The sequence below is a fragment of the Artibeus jamaicensis genome, unplaced genomic scaffold (genome assembly GCF_021234435.1).
Source record: "Artibeus jamaicensis isolate MK-2021 breed Jamaican fruit bat unplaced genomic scaffold, CSHL_Jam_final scaffold_1689, whole genome shotgun sequence".
NCBI classification, from domain to species: Eukaryota; Metazoa; Chordata; class Mammalia; order Chiroptera; family Phyllostomidae; genus Artibeus; species Artibeus jamaicensis.
In genome coordinates this window covers 13,265,702-13,279,631 of record NW_026522029.1, presented here as the reverse complement: position 1 = coordinate 13,279,631, position 13,930 = coordinate 13,265,702, and positions in this window count along the sequence as shown.

Sequence of the window (13,930 nt, the reverse complement as noted above, 5' to 3'; positions counted from 1 at the left end):
TGTTTACCCCGAATGACTAGTCCGTGAGAGTGCTGATGTGGGGAAGGGCCCGGGGTCTGATGTCGGTGGCCGTGCTCCCCGGAGCCCCAGGCTGGTGGGGACAGGAGAGCTGCTTTCAGTCGGAAACCACGGGCATCATGACTTTGTTCCCATCACTCCCACTGCCGAGGGGGTCGGGCAGGGGCCCAGGCCCCGGGGCAGTAGACCATGGAGGCCTCATCCGAAACCAGCGTCCGTACCCACCTCTCTCCAGCCCCAGGGTCTCGGGCGAGTTCCTGGCACTCACCGTAGCTTGGATTCGTCCTTTGCCCCACGTTCTAAACTAATATTTTAAGTGAGCCGGCGTATATACAGTGTATATGTTACAATGGCGCTTGGCGTATGAAGTAGACCTATGGGGAAATTAGGATCTTTGTCACACACGTAGAATGGCGTACTAGAAATGTGCCTTGCTTAACCAAAATGGAACGCAGGCGCCTTTCCCCACTCCACAGGAGAGCTCTGGAAAGAGACTCTCTGGATTGGAAGGAGTCATGTGGTCCACGGATCTATCGTTTTACTTTGAGAGTCACTGTCCCATCGGGGTCTCCCCCTGATTGGAAGGCATCGTCCCGCTGGCCTTTCCTGGTGTTGCTGCTGCTGCTTTAGTGAGAATCCTCTCAAACCCCAGTGAACGAGGGGCTGTTACCTTATGACCCAAGCAGGGATGAGCCGCTGCCACCGCCGCTGGCTCCTGCTGGAGGCTCCTGGCAGAGACGAGAGTGAACGCACGCTGCCTATTCCTGTGCCGCCCACTGTGGCGGGCACTGGCCTCACGGGTCTGCAGAGCATTTGCCGTGTGGCCAGTCTGAATTAAAAGGGGCGTTAGTGACAGACACGTGGAATTTCAAAGACATAGGATAAAAAGAGGAACGTCAAATATCTCACTGATAATGTTGATATCGATTCCGTGTGGAAATGGCACTATTTCAGATCGATGGGGCAAACGGCGTGAGTGGTGGAGCCTGTGGATGGGCTGTCGGCTTGGACCAGGGGAGGGATGCAGAGTAGCATGCGTTCGGGACGTGTTAGCCCTGACTTCCAAGGTGCTCCACAGGCGGGGACCACACAGAGAGAACACTGCTCGTATTCCTTAATCCTTGCTAATGCTTCGCTAAACAGCACAGCGACGCTGTGAAAAGTGTTAAGGTGTCCGAGGTCCCCAAAGGGCGCAGGGACACACAGCACTGGCAGCAGCCACTCTGGACGCCACCTCGGGCAAAGAATCCCCCTTCTCCTCTCCTTGGGGCGAGATGTTTTCTTTGTCCTCCTGATTCCTGGCAGGACAGACGCGGGAAGGCATTCGGAACTCCCCAGAGATGGGCGGCGGTTCTCTTTGCAAGGCTGTGATGGATTATTTTATCGCACAGTTTCGCTTTAATTATGTTCATTCAGTGTACCTGGCTGATAGAAATGCGCATGCTGGGATGTAATGTATCCCCAATGTATGTAAAATCAGAGCTATTATTCCATTCTGGGTTCCGGAGCCGATGCACAAGCCATTCAGGCAGAACACCTTCACGGGGTTACAGAATTCTCCGCGTACAGTTGGGGGCCCTGATCCTTCTATGGAACATAATACCCTAGAATATAAGGACTGTCATTAATAAAGTGACAACACCCAACTTGAATGACCACTTCAGGGTGTGCGTTATTCAACCACTGATATGCTTTTTGGGCCCTTTGTCTTTTCCCCCCTTGGAATTCATGGTTTTCTGCAATCAAACTGCGGTATTCACACCCCAGCCAAACCCACCCTATTACATCATAAAGCCATGGTATGAGGTGACAAAAGGGAAAAGGAAACAAACGTTGTTCTAAAACAGAAACGGGGTGAGGGGTGTCACCGCGATGCTTTTTTAAAAGACAGTATGATGCTCGGGAATAGGAAAAATTTTATACCGACCCAAAGCAACATTTCCATTTCTATTTGGGGGAAGGCAACTGTTCTTTACTGAGAAAACATTTTTTCTATGAACTCTGTAGTTCAAAAAGGGAGCTAAATTATAAAGTTGTAAATTGCTATTAGCCAAGTTTAAATAATAAAAGATGGCACAGATTTCTCTGAGGATATGGAGCAAGGTGGTTGGCATTAAAAAAAAAATCTTTGATTCTCTTCTCTTCCACTTGATACTATCGGTTGATTCGTCCAGGGTAATCCTCTTCTTTTCTTTTTAAAAGATTTTTATTTATTTATTTTTACAGAGAGGGGAAAGGAGGAAGAGAGGGAGAGAAACATCGATGTGTGGTTGCCTCTCACATGCCTCCTACCGGGGACCTGGCCCACAACCCAGGCATGTGCCCTGACTGGGAATCAAACCAGCGACCCTTTGGTTCTGAGGCCCACGCTCAATCCCCTGAGCTACACCAGCCAGGGCTGTCCAGGGAAATTCTTAGAAAGAGATCATATGGGGTTTTCTCTGGGTAGCACATTCACCCCCGAAGCATGATGGATTTAGACATTTGATTTTGGTGTCAAAGGTACCAAATATGAAGACGGTTTCCCTGCAGGCCCCGGTAAGCTGAACACAGACTTCCATGAAGCACATCACCACACTCAGAAGACACGGAGAATCTTAGAGATTGGGTTCTAATCCTAGACGGCAGGAAGCCTCCCTGTTCATACGAGGGAGCTGATGGAAAGGTCTGAGATTCCTCCACTATCCAGCAGCAGGAGGAACTCCTTCGGTAAGGGGATGAGAATTGCTAGATGTAAGTGGGGTTCCTTGTAGAGGGGCCAGAAATGGGGCATCAACGTAGAAAGTTGGAGAAGGCCTATGATCCTGATGTCCAGAACTGTATTTTTCCAGTGCAGAGCAAAGATGTGAATGAGCTCATTGAAGGGTGTAAAGAAATGCATGAATGATCGCAGTTCAGCTGAGAAACAAAGATTAACATTAGGTCAGGAATCAGTGACAATGTCTTCTTGCCAAATTGTCCGGCATGAATTTTGCATGATTAGAGAGATTTTTATCTTGAAGTTTTGCCTGACTTAACTGTGGATTTTCAAGAAACATGAAGCTGTGACATTGGAAACAAGCTATAAAAACTATGATTCTGAGACACGTTCATTGAGAAAAAGATCAGTGTGAATTTGGTGATGTCACCTGACATGCAAGAAGTAGACATATTCAAATGCTTAAATAATAACATGATCCGAGTGCCCGCAGGTCGAAGTAACGGGTTCACTTCTACAGGAAACACAGGGGTATATTGATAATTATAAACCGATCTATCAAATGACCAGCTCCTGTCCCCTTCACTAAGCTAGCGGTATTCTCTCACCAAATGCCTTTGTGGTCACAGATCTTTGCATCGATGGGTGGTCCTGGAGCTCCGGAATAATAGGCTTTATTCCTGAAGTACATTGATTGTTCCAAGTGAGAACGCAGACCGACGTACTTGTTCTCATTAACACCACCTGCCAACCATCCCAGAATAAATCTTGTGTTTACTGTTATGTGATTCACATGCCAGCCGGTCTGGGACATCCCAGCTCAATGTTACATACTCCTTATTCTTTCACTGGTCCACGTGGCGAATATTTCCTCCCCCTTTTAAAAATGTGCACATCATCAAAGTTAGACCCGTGGGTTTCAGAATACGTAACAGATCGTGAGTAAGTGAGTTCCCATAATGCAGACCTTACTTAGAGTTCAAGTGCTGACCGATATGTCACCTGTCGATGGCCTTGGCTGGTGCATGAAGCCTCACAGTGATCAGTGTCCTCACCTGCGAAGGTTTCAAAGTGGCCCCACTGGCCACTGGATGGCTGTTACCATCAAAAAGCAAAAACAGGAACGTTCGTACAAGATGCCAAGCATCAGACGTCGGCTTTTCTATCGTTACCCTAACGGGGCAGAGCAGGAGGAAGATGCTGTCTCCTGTTTAGGAAACACGTCCTTTTTCTCCGCTCTCAGCTGTCAGTCGTCTCATCTCCGGCTTGAGAGGAGTTTGTAGGTTGGAGAACAGTCCATCAGTTCCCATGAACAGGGCATAAAAGCGTAAAGGGGACGCCAAGCTGCCTCAGTTTCTCTCTGGGTCACGGGGCGTGACTGAACAGAAAGGCCCATATTTACTGAAATCCAGCTACTCCTGACTTAACTGGTGAAGACCCAACTTGCAGAAATATGTCAAAAAACATTCTTGTTCCTAATGACATCCCCTGGGCCTAGAGAACAATCATGAATGAGTTCGAGGGTTTCTTGCAGGTGAGGCAGCTTCCAACGTGAGTGATGACCCAAGCCAGTCCTGCAAACAGGCCAAAGACGTAACGTAGGTCTTGTGTGCTTGGCCGATGCGCCCGTCCCCACCCGGTTCCAGTCCAGGATGCTGGGTCCCTCGGAGGGCCTGGGGCCAGACGGGCAGAGACACTGGGCGGGGCTCCCTCACTCAGTGCTGTGCTCCAGAGCCCGCAGCCAACCCTCGGCCGCCTCCTCCTCCTCCTTCATTTCTTAACGACGGTAAACAGGCTGCCAAACCTCCAGAAAGCTAATTAATTCAATGCAGAGAAACCCTATCGATCTTTTAGTCTCAAATGGAGAGGGTCACTTTGTTGTTCTAAAAGAACATGTTTACCAAGAATAAATGCGCACCCAGTATTATTAGGTAGCTAACCAAAAAAAGCCTGCGTTGTAATAGTGGTCTCACAACACAGAAGTATAACGCAGTGGTCTTTCTGTTTTTTCAAAGCTCAAGTTTATTGACTTAATTTTTTCTGGGTACATCCATACATGCAGCAATAAGGGACGGGTCGACTGAACTAACACTCCTGTGATCGAAGCTGCACGCTTAGAGGGTCATTTGTATCCTGTTCGTTACTTAAATAGAGGAAATTCTTTTAAAAACATGGGAGGAAGCATAGCTCTGAGCCTGCCCTTCGTGGGTGAAGCTTGCCCAGGACTTCCGGACATTGCCTGAGGTTCCCGCAACCCTTGTGGCTTGCAAGGTTCAAGTTCCCTCACGCATGTAATCTGTGGCATGGCGGCCACCCAGACTGGCACACGGAAGTGGCCTCTCGTCTGCTCCTGGAAGGATGGTGCAGGCTTTTCTCACCACGGTCTGGAGCGTGTAACTTAAACAGGTGGATTTGCATATTTTTCATTAAGCGTTCACTGATGTTTGTTTTGAAATGCTTCTTGCAAAGACCTTGTGGAGTGCACAGAAAGACAAGACACCATTTGAGTGTCTCGGTCGGCAGTTCTGTTTGTGGAAAGCAGGGGTCTCAGTCTTTAAAGATGCATATATTTTGGTTCCACTCTTCTGGAAATGCAGCCAAACTTGCTTTCTATACGCTATTATATAAAACATTATGGAGGTGGAAATAAAATAGAATACAAATGTCCAGATGATTGCTTTTCAGAATGTCTTTTAAAGCTAACCTACATTTGACAGCTGGTCTTGTCTCTCCGGGGACCGCTCAGGTGCCCTCTTTAGCAATCTAATGGACTTCGGGTTGCTAAGTATTTGTTCAGCCAGGAGAACCGCATCGGCAGGCTGGGGGTGGGGTCACGGAGGAGGGAATCGGCAGCCACTGGGCAGCTGTCCAGGGTTCTGAACCATCTGCCTGCGTTGCGGCAATGTTTTCTTCGGAACTTGAAACCCCGGTGACACCTGTTCAGCTTCTTTCGGGTTCTGGGCTATTTTGTATATTGGTAAGATCATTTTTAAGTGCATCCAGAGTAAATTCACATGTTTCGATCAATGCTTTCATTTTATTTACAAAAGTATACTGTGCTCAAAACATTTGCATATCCCTTCTCTTACCCGAGTGGGAATACAGAAAAGGTTACATACTCTTCTAATGCCATGTTTATGACAATAAAGTTTTTGAGATATAAAGAAAGTGTCAGTGCCAATTCTGGTCACTGCAAGGGCTCTGTGTGACAATTGTAACTGTAAACTGCCAATGATTTGCTTCATATACAACCTCTTCAAGATGTGCGGATGATAATATCCCAGCTGGTTATTCTAGCAATTTCCACCAATACAAATTCAGCTAGGCAGAACTTAGGACACGGTACTGAGTGGAGATGTCCTCGTAGTGATTTAGGGGTTTCTTGCTTCAGGGGCCACCGGTTGGGAAATACATTACTACCCCTTCCAGAGAATAACTGATAATGCTGAAAATCCAAAAAGATAGTCCCTCAGTCTAAGCTGCCCATAAGAGATGACTGAGGGGAGGCCATTATTCCTGCATTGGGAGAATCTGGCGGAATTCAAACCTCTCCACAATCTGTAATGAAATATTATCACGTGAGTTGTGGGCTGTGGCCTTTATGGGCATCAGCTTTCCTGTCTCTAAAGGAGAAGTTTGGATTGGGTGATATGCAAATGCCAAGCGTCCGTGCTTTGTGGTGTGAACAGTTGGGTCACCATCAGTACCATTCGGTACGGTAACCGTGATGCCACTCTGGACTATACCGGAGTTCCCACGAGTATTATATGTCTACAGGTGTCAGTAAGAACTGCCTCTCTTGTGTAGTGAACCTTACAAGAAATCAGTACTTCATTTGTTCACAGAAGGTGTCAAACTCTCAATAAATCTGTGTGTGTGTGTGTGTGTGTGTGTGTGTGCGCGCACGCATGAGCTAGAGAGAGAGAGAAGGGGAAAGAGCAAAACTCAGTTGTTCAGTGATATGGGGAAGCGGTCGTTGGTGCAGGGGACAGTGAGCAAGGTGTGATGAGACGCAAGAAGGGAACATCAGCCGACTACGAGGAACCACTTGTGTGAGGTTGTGTAACGTGCCAAGTTCAGGCCCGTTCCTTCCCAAGCCCACAGACTCCAGGTTCAGTCTTCTCTCTAAACGGTTCTGAAAGCCCCCCTTTACCTGTAGAGTGAACAAGCCCCCGGGACGCGTCGGAGCTGCAGTGACAGCATCCTCGTTGCCCTCCCTCTCTCCCTGCTGGCACGTACAGTGTTACCGTTCTGTCCCTACCAGTGACTGCAGGGACATACAACCCTTTAAAAATTCTCCAATTGCTTATGCACCATGAAAGACATTTTTTTGTTAGGAAATATGTTGGTTAAGAAACGAAGTCAAATGTTGCTTTGTACGTCTGTTGTTGTGGTGATAGAAATGTGCTTGGACCATAAGGACGGATTCGGAAAATGAAGGGAGGGAGGAAATTGTGATGTTCTATCACGGGAAGTGCGATTTCACAAGGAATTCAGCCAGTCACATCTAAAGCGCGCCGTGAACTTGTAGCTGCGGAGCCAGACCTGGTTGGCCAGGCTTTAAGGATCAAACCGGGCAGGTGCCAATGTGACCTCTGTGTTTCGGGCACACCCTGACCACATAGAGGAAGGGGCCCATTACTGCGCTTCTTGTTAGAGCTTTGCCCACTCCTTCGAGATCATATACATCTGCTACACACATTTGCATAGTGAATGAAGCACCCCCAGGGCACAGGTAAGAGAGATGTTTATGCTCCTCTCCGTTCTGACACTGTTCATCACCACCTTTGGCCCTTGTCCCCCAGCCCCCCAAGTGCCTCTTCGTCCCCCACTCCTGTGAGGACATCTCCTTTGGGACCGTGTCTCCGACAGAGAGGCCCAACCATCTCCCCCACCCCTACCCTTCCCTACTGAGCTTTCCAAGCTGAAAATCCTCTGGGCTGTGAGCAAATTCGAAATTTTATTTTCAGGGAAGTGTTTTACTAGTACAAACAACAGGTTGGGGTAGATATTTTCTCCTCTCTTGGACCATATAATCTGCTACCGAGAGCGCTGTAAGAATAAACAACAACTCAAAATGAAACACCCAAAAGCAGCAGCGCTTCGTACGCGAAGGCTACACAGGCGTTCGCGCCTCAACTCCGCACAGCGCGTGCTGGGGGTCGTGAAACCCAGCCTCGAATCTGCGCTCGGAAAACACACACATTGTGTGTTTATTCACTTCCGAGATGGAGAACCGAAGGCTGATGGTTTGCTCTAGAATGGCTTGCTCTCTCCTGTTTATGCCTCCCCATCCCCATATATGCCACTTTGTGCCAAGACACTAAGCCTTAGCTCTGGTCCCAGGCTCAGGCCCCGAGGAGCGAAGCCCCCCTGCTCCGCTGTGCTCCTCTGTGGGGGGTCCAGATCCATAGATCTTCCCCCTGGTTCGTCCCGCTGTGGTTTTAGCAGGATTCATGGCAAGTGCTGGCGGAAGTCCATGGCCATTCAGAGGTTTTTTATTGGTTCTGGGATGGTCACAGAACTCCAGGCAGAGCTGCGAATGAGGCCCTATCTGTCTTTTCCTCGCTCTAAGTTGTTACCGTACCTTACCTTACGGGCTCGTTCACAGCTGGTGGGATTGTAAAAGGCGTTTCCTCTCCCCGAAAAACTTCCCGTTGAGTAAAACGCTCTTGGCAATGAGAAGCCTTCAAAATCAAAAGAATGAATGTAGGATGGTGGGTTTCACACCGCTGGGCTGACTGGCCGCAAAGGCCTAGAGTGCGCTGAGAAGTGATCACGTGGAAAACTAAGGGGAAGGAAGCCCTCAGCTTTAATTAAAGAGAAACGGGCGGAAGGAGAGGGTAGAAAGGCTGCTGTGGTTGTTGTGAAAAGGGCGGATGATACAAGGCAAAAAAAAAGAGAGAGAGGGAAAGAGGGCGGGGTCAAGTGCAGGAGTAAAGTTCAGCTCACCGAGGTGGCCAGTGGTTAATGCAACCACCTAAAGATTCTTGGAATTGACGTATGAAAACCATTGCTGGTCAGAAGGCCAGTGTGGCATCCTGCAGTCTTTGAACGATACTTATAGGCCTATGTATGTCATCATATGAATGCCATCCATATATGCTTATATAGAAGAACTAAACGGTTAAACTCTAAAGCTTTTCAGTATCTGCCGCCAGGGTCAGGGTTCCACGATACTATCCACGTCACAGCAGAGAACCCCTGCTCTTTTCCCGATGGGAAACTCATTTTCTTTTTAGTTGATAGTTCCATCAGAAACAGATCACATGAGCATATCAGGAAACACATGTGGCCACACGCAGCGGCCACTGGCTGGAGGCAGGGGTGCTGGGGCTGGAGAGCTTCAGAAAGACACGGCGCCAAGTGGCCCAAGGGTCAGTAAACGGGAAATAATTAGACTGCCTCGTGGGAGTCAGACTTCCAGATCAGTGTGGTTGAAGACAGAGGGCTGTTTGCCCTGGTAAAGATACGCACCCAAGGGAACAGCCATCAGACACTTAAAGAGCCCTGAAGGGGAAAGGAAATAGTGTTACTTCTGCTGCATTTCTGACAAAGTTGTGGGAGGGGTTAGGATTGGCGTTGCCAACACACACAACTTGGCCCTTACCTGAGAGAGTAGGACTGGACTTCATGGGAAGAAGCCGTAGGTGAGAAATTCTGCTCAGTAGGACAGGGACCTTCCTACATCATTGAAGTCCCTGCTACCTGAAGGTGGCACTCGCCCCTTACAGCCCATGGGAGGTCCTCACGGGGAAAGAGGTCCAGCCTTGGACTGAGTGGTCATCCCTGGAAGATGCTATAAAGTGGTGCAAGCCCTCGATCTCCGTTAGACCGCGGCCACGTAACTTTCTGATTTCTCATTCTCATCTGCAGAGTGCAATCGTAGCCGTGCTAGCCAAGGTCCCATTTCAGCAAGACCTGGAGTGGGGGGTTTGAACCCAGGCCCTCCCACCCCTGTGCAGAGCTCCTGATTATTATGGGATGCTACTACTCCTGTCACTTATTAGAAAGATGTCCTAGAACAGGCCCAGGCACGTACCAAGTGTTAAAAGTTATAGCCATTATTATTGTTTAATTAAGCAGTATTTAGAATTTGGTAAGTGCAATTGGACCTACTGGCTAAGAGCGAAGGTACTGGACTCAGAGTTTACAGTCTTGGTTCCACCATCTACTTCCTGGAACTTCAGTGCCTCAGTATCTCCATCTGTAGAATGGGCACAAGACCACCTACCTTGAAAATATTGGTTGTAAGTCTTCTGCAAAATAATATAATAATAATATATTATAATAATGTAAAGTCTTCTTTATAATAATATACCCTTCTTTATAATAATATAAAGTCTTTAGAAGGGTACCTGGCCCATAACTACGGTTCAGTCAATGTCACTCATCGTGACTGCTGTGGGCAAAGGACCATGATGAGTGGAAATGGTAGAAGCGAAGAATCGAGGATACATACCCCACGGTGTCCTCAAAGGTGCTCGTGGTTTTATGAGGAACATGAGCATGTGCGCAGATACGCAGAGAACTGAACCATGGATTTCTGTGTCTGAAGATGATTCTCAGAGCAGATGCGAAGTTCGCACTCAGCACGGGACCGCCCATGTCGAGGTTCATAGTGGGAAGATTGGCGGGGAGAGGAGGTGCGGCCATGCCCGGAGAGTCCCTGGGGGAGCGGCAGGGGTGTGGGCAGAGGGGGGCAGGCTGGAGGGAGAGTGCTTCTGGAATCTGCTCCCACACCGTGGCCGGTGGGCAGACCTTCTGCAGAGAGGACGCTTCCCTTTCATCTGTGCGGCAGGTTCGCATTTGTGAGCACACACGCACACACACACACACTCTTCCCTGCAAACACCCACTTCAGGGTGGGAGCACTTCAGGGTGTCAACAGTCTCTTCACACACACATTTTCATTAGGAGACACTCACAGGAGGCACTTCACGAGACCCTGACCTCGAAGACAGAGAGGTGATCGATACGTCGAACAATTAATACCCAACATCCAGCAAAAGATGCATAATTTCACCAGTGGAAAATGTTAGCTATAAATAGTCAGTAGACTGTGGCCAGAAAAATGCTCTTGGCATGTAAAATAACCAAGCAAAACTCTCGAAAGATGAATTCCTCTCTCGATTTGCATATCTTGGAGTCAGTGCACTCCCACAATATTTGCATTGGAAACTTATCCTAAAGCCAACCGATGGAAAGAATACACGGTCTCAGCAACATGCTTATACATTAATGACATTATTTGGCGATCTGATGTTTCAAGACCCAGGGTGAATTACTTATTAAAAACCCATATACAGCTATCTGTCTTTATCTTTCTCTCTGTATGAGCCATAATGGCTCTGATTGTTTTCAAAATTATATTTGGACAGGAGATGACGGTCTGCTCCATGAGACCTCTGAAAGTAATAACATTTCCCTTGTTGGCAAAATGCATCCCCTGGCCGTGTGCACTGAGCCAAAGCGTTAGTGAAGGAAGCCCGGCCTAACCTTTATGCCTCGGCTCTGACCTGCAGTTAGTTACATTGTAGCAACATCTTGGAAACCAACATCTTGGAAATGGTTTCCAAAGGGAAGCTAACATGATTATGAATATTTATGGTAGATTCACTCATTTCTTGAAAATCCATCCTGCCATCTGAACCATTTCATTATTCTTAACTATTTTCTAAGAGGCTTAACTTTGAGATAGGAAAAAAAACCCCACAGTATCTGAATCTTACATTATTTGCAAAATCAAATAACTGTATTCCTGGAGTACATCCCTTCTCTGTATTTATTTAACCAGGCAATAGCTCCTTAAAATCTGTGAAATGTGCAAATGAGGAAGTACATTTACACAGCCCTCCCTTTTTTCAGCTTTTAAAAAATATTTGGAAGACTACCATTGACTTGCGATTACTCTCCCGAAGAAATGCTGGATTTCAAGTTTGCAGCTGAAACCAGCAGCTACCAGCAAACTGCTTCATCCATGCAGGGGTGCCCAGCCTTATTTGTGATGAAATGTCGTGGTGCATTTGATGCGTGGCCCAAGACAGCTCGTCTTCCAGGGTGGCCCGCAGTCTAGAGGGTCTATTTGTATTTTCTGGACAAAGTAAATCTGGCCATTCGATTTGCCAATACCTAGAGCTTTCACAGGGACACATGAGGAAGGGATTCGGGTTTGAGACGAAAAAGAATAAGTGACCCTTTGTCATAGATTAGCCAGGAGCATGTCTATTACCTGGCTGTTTTTTACCACGTTCCCAGAACAGTCTTACCACCAGGGACAGAATGTGAACCTGCCTCATGGGTGTGAATAAATGAATGCAACCTGTGGTTTAGGCCGTGTCCCTGGTTCGGAAGGAGAGTTTAATTAGAAGTTGTGTCCAGGCGTGGCAGGGCTCGGCGCATGGCTTCTGGCCGGGACGCGGAAAGGCACCCGGCAGGCTCGCCATGGCCCCGAGACAGCTGCAAGGTGTTTATTTGGGCTTGCCCATCTTTTCGTCTTTTTTGAAAGCAGCCTGAAAGCAGGAGGGGACAGGACTCCCCCTCAGTCAGGTTCATTAGCGTATCTGCCTGCCCCGACAGTCTGCACCCAGGATGGTGCTTCAGTTGTCCTGTGACTCGGCTACCCCCGACTTAGACAGCGAGCAGAGAACATGGGCGTCCGCTTTGAAGGGCACCCATCTCGGAGCAGGCCGGGGCGAAAGGGGGTCGGTCCTCTTTCCAGAAGCAAGGCCGTCCCAGCCCCAGGGGCTTATCCTGGTGAGAAAGGGACTCTGCTTCGCCGAGGGGCACTTCCCTGCAGTGTCCTCAGCTCTGTTCTAGAAAACTCGCCGTTTCACAAGTCCGGGGCAGTCTGGAACAATAAGCCTTGGTGTCGGTCGTTTGGCCAGTGGCCACTTCCCCCGCCCGTGTCATCTTTGGTCACTGAGATTGCTGGAAAGGGCACAGATGTGTGCTTCGTAACACAGTCATCGGCGACGCTCTGACTGATGGTTCCAAAGTAGGTTCTGATTCCCAGGACCCTCCCATGCCACACCCAAGCACCCATCAGACAAAATTACAGAAGGAAGACTCTGTGGAAGGCGATTCCACCATGAGCAATGACACATGAGTGCCGTGGGTCCTCACTTCTATGGGGAGGGGTCCCTGCTGCTGGAACCCAGGCGCCTGCTAGGGGCAAGGACACAGCCTGCTGGAAGCAGTGACTCAGCCCTAAGTCCTGTCCCTGTGAGGGCTCCAGCTGCCCCCTCCTCCTGGAGCAGACACGGGCCATCGCCACCCTTCACCGTTCCTAGAAAGAAGCTGCTTCCTCCCTCTGGGAAGAATGCAAGGATGGGTAGACCGAGGTCCCTTTTGCTGAACAGAACTCTCCGTTCCCTTGCACAGGGTGTCCCGACAGAGTGTGATGTGGCTCGTGTCTCCAAGACCCTCTGGGCTGGTGCCACCTGCCCAGGTGCACTGATGGGCCCAGGTCAACAAGAATGTCTCCAAAGTGGTTCTTCTGCAGGAGCTCTGGGTAGTGGGGTAGCCGTGCGGATTCCAGGTCTTTGGAGATGTGCACGAGCTAGAGGGGTTTTCTCCCCATTCTGGACCCGGTTCTGGAGCTGTGCCCTTCACCGTCAGTACGTGTGTGGCCCTGCTGGCACTGCTGCCGTGAGTGAAGGGGACCCAGGGTGTGGGTCCCAGTCCAGCATCTTGTGTCTCCTTTGTCAGTGCTGGGCAGCCCTGGGTAATATACTGCAGGGATGCGGTTTTTCACAGGTAACACCAGGAGACTCCGTCATTGGCAAGGTGACTCCTTAGGGCTAGAGTGCCATCGCTGAAGGACACCAAGAGGAGCGCCACCATCGGTGTGCATGCACGGTCGCCGTAGAAATAGCTGGGATAGTGGCTAGGTTTGGGGTGATGAGCCAGCTCCTGTGGCAGCACCAGGGCAATCTCCTGGGGACCCACCCTGGGGTGGGGGGCGGGGAAGATGTCCCACAATGCCAGAGCTATGCTGGTGGCTGATAATAGCGCAAAAGTTCCATTAGCTGCTTGTTTGGCGGGGGCACGAAGTCACGTGGCTCTGCAGAATGATAAAGAGAGATGGGAAAAGTGCGTTCACGGGATTCTGAGTCTGCCTTGAACTGCAGAGACGCTGAGTGGAACACTGAACACCTGCCAATACCCACCTGTGGTTTCTAGTAGATTAGCCATTAGTCTCGGCTGGGTCTG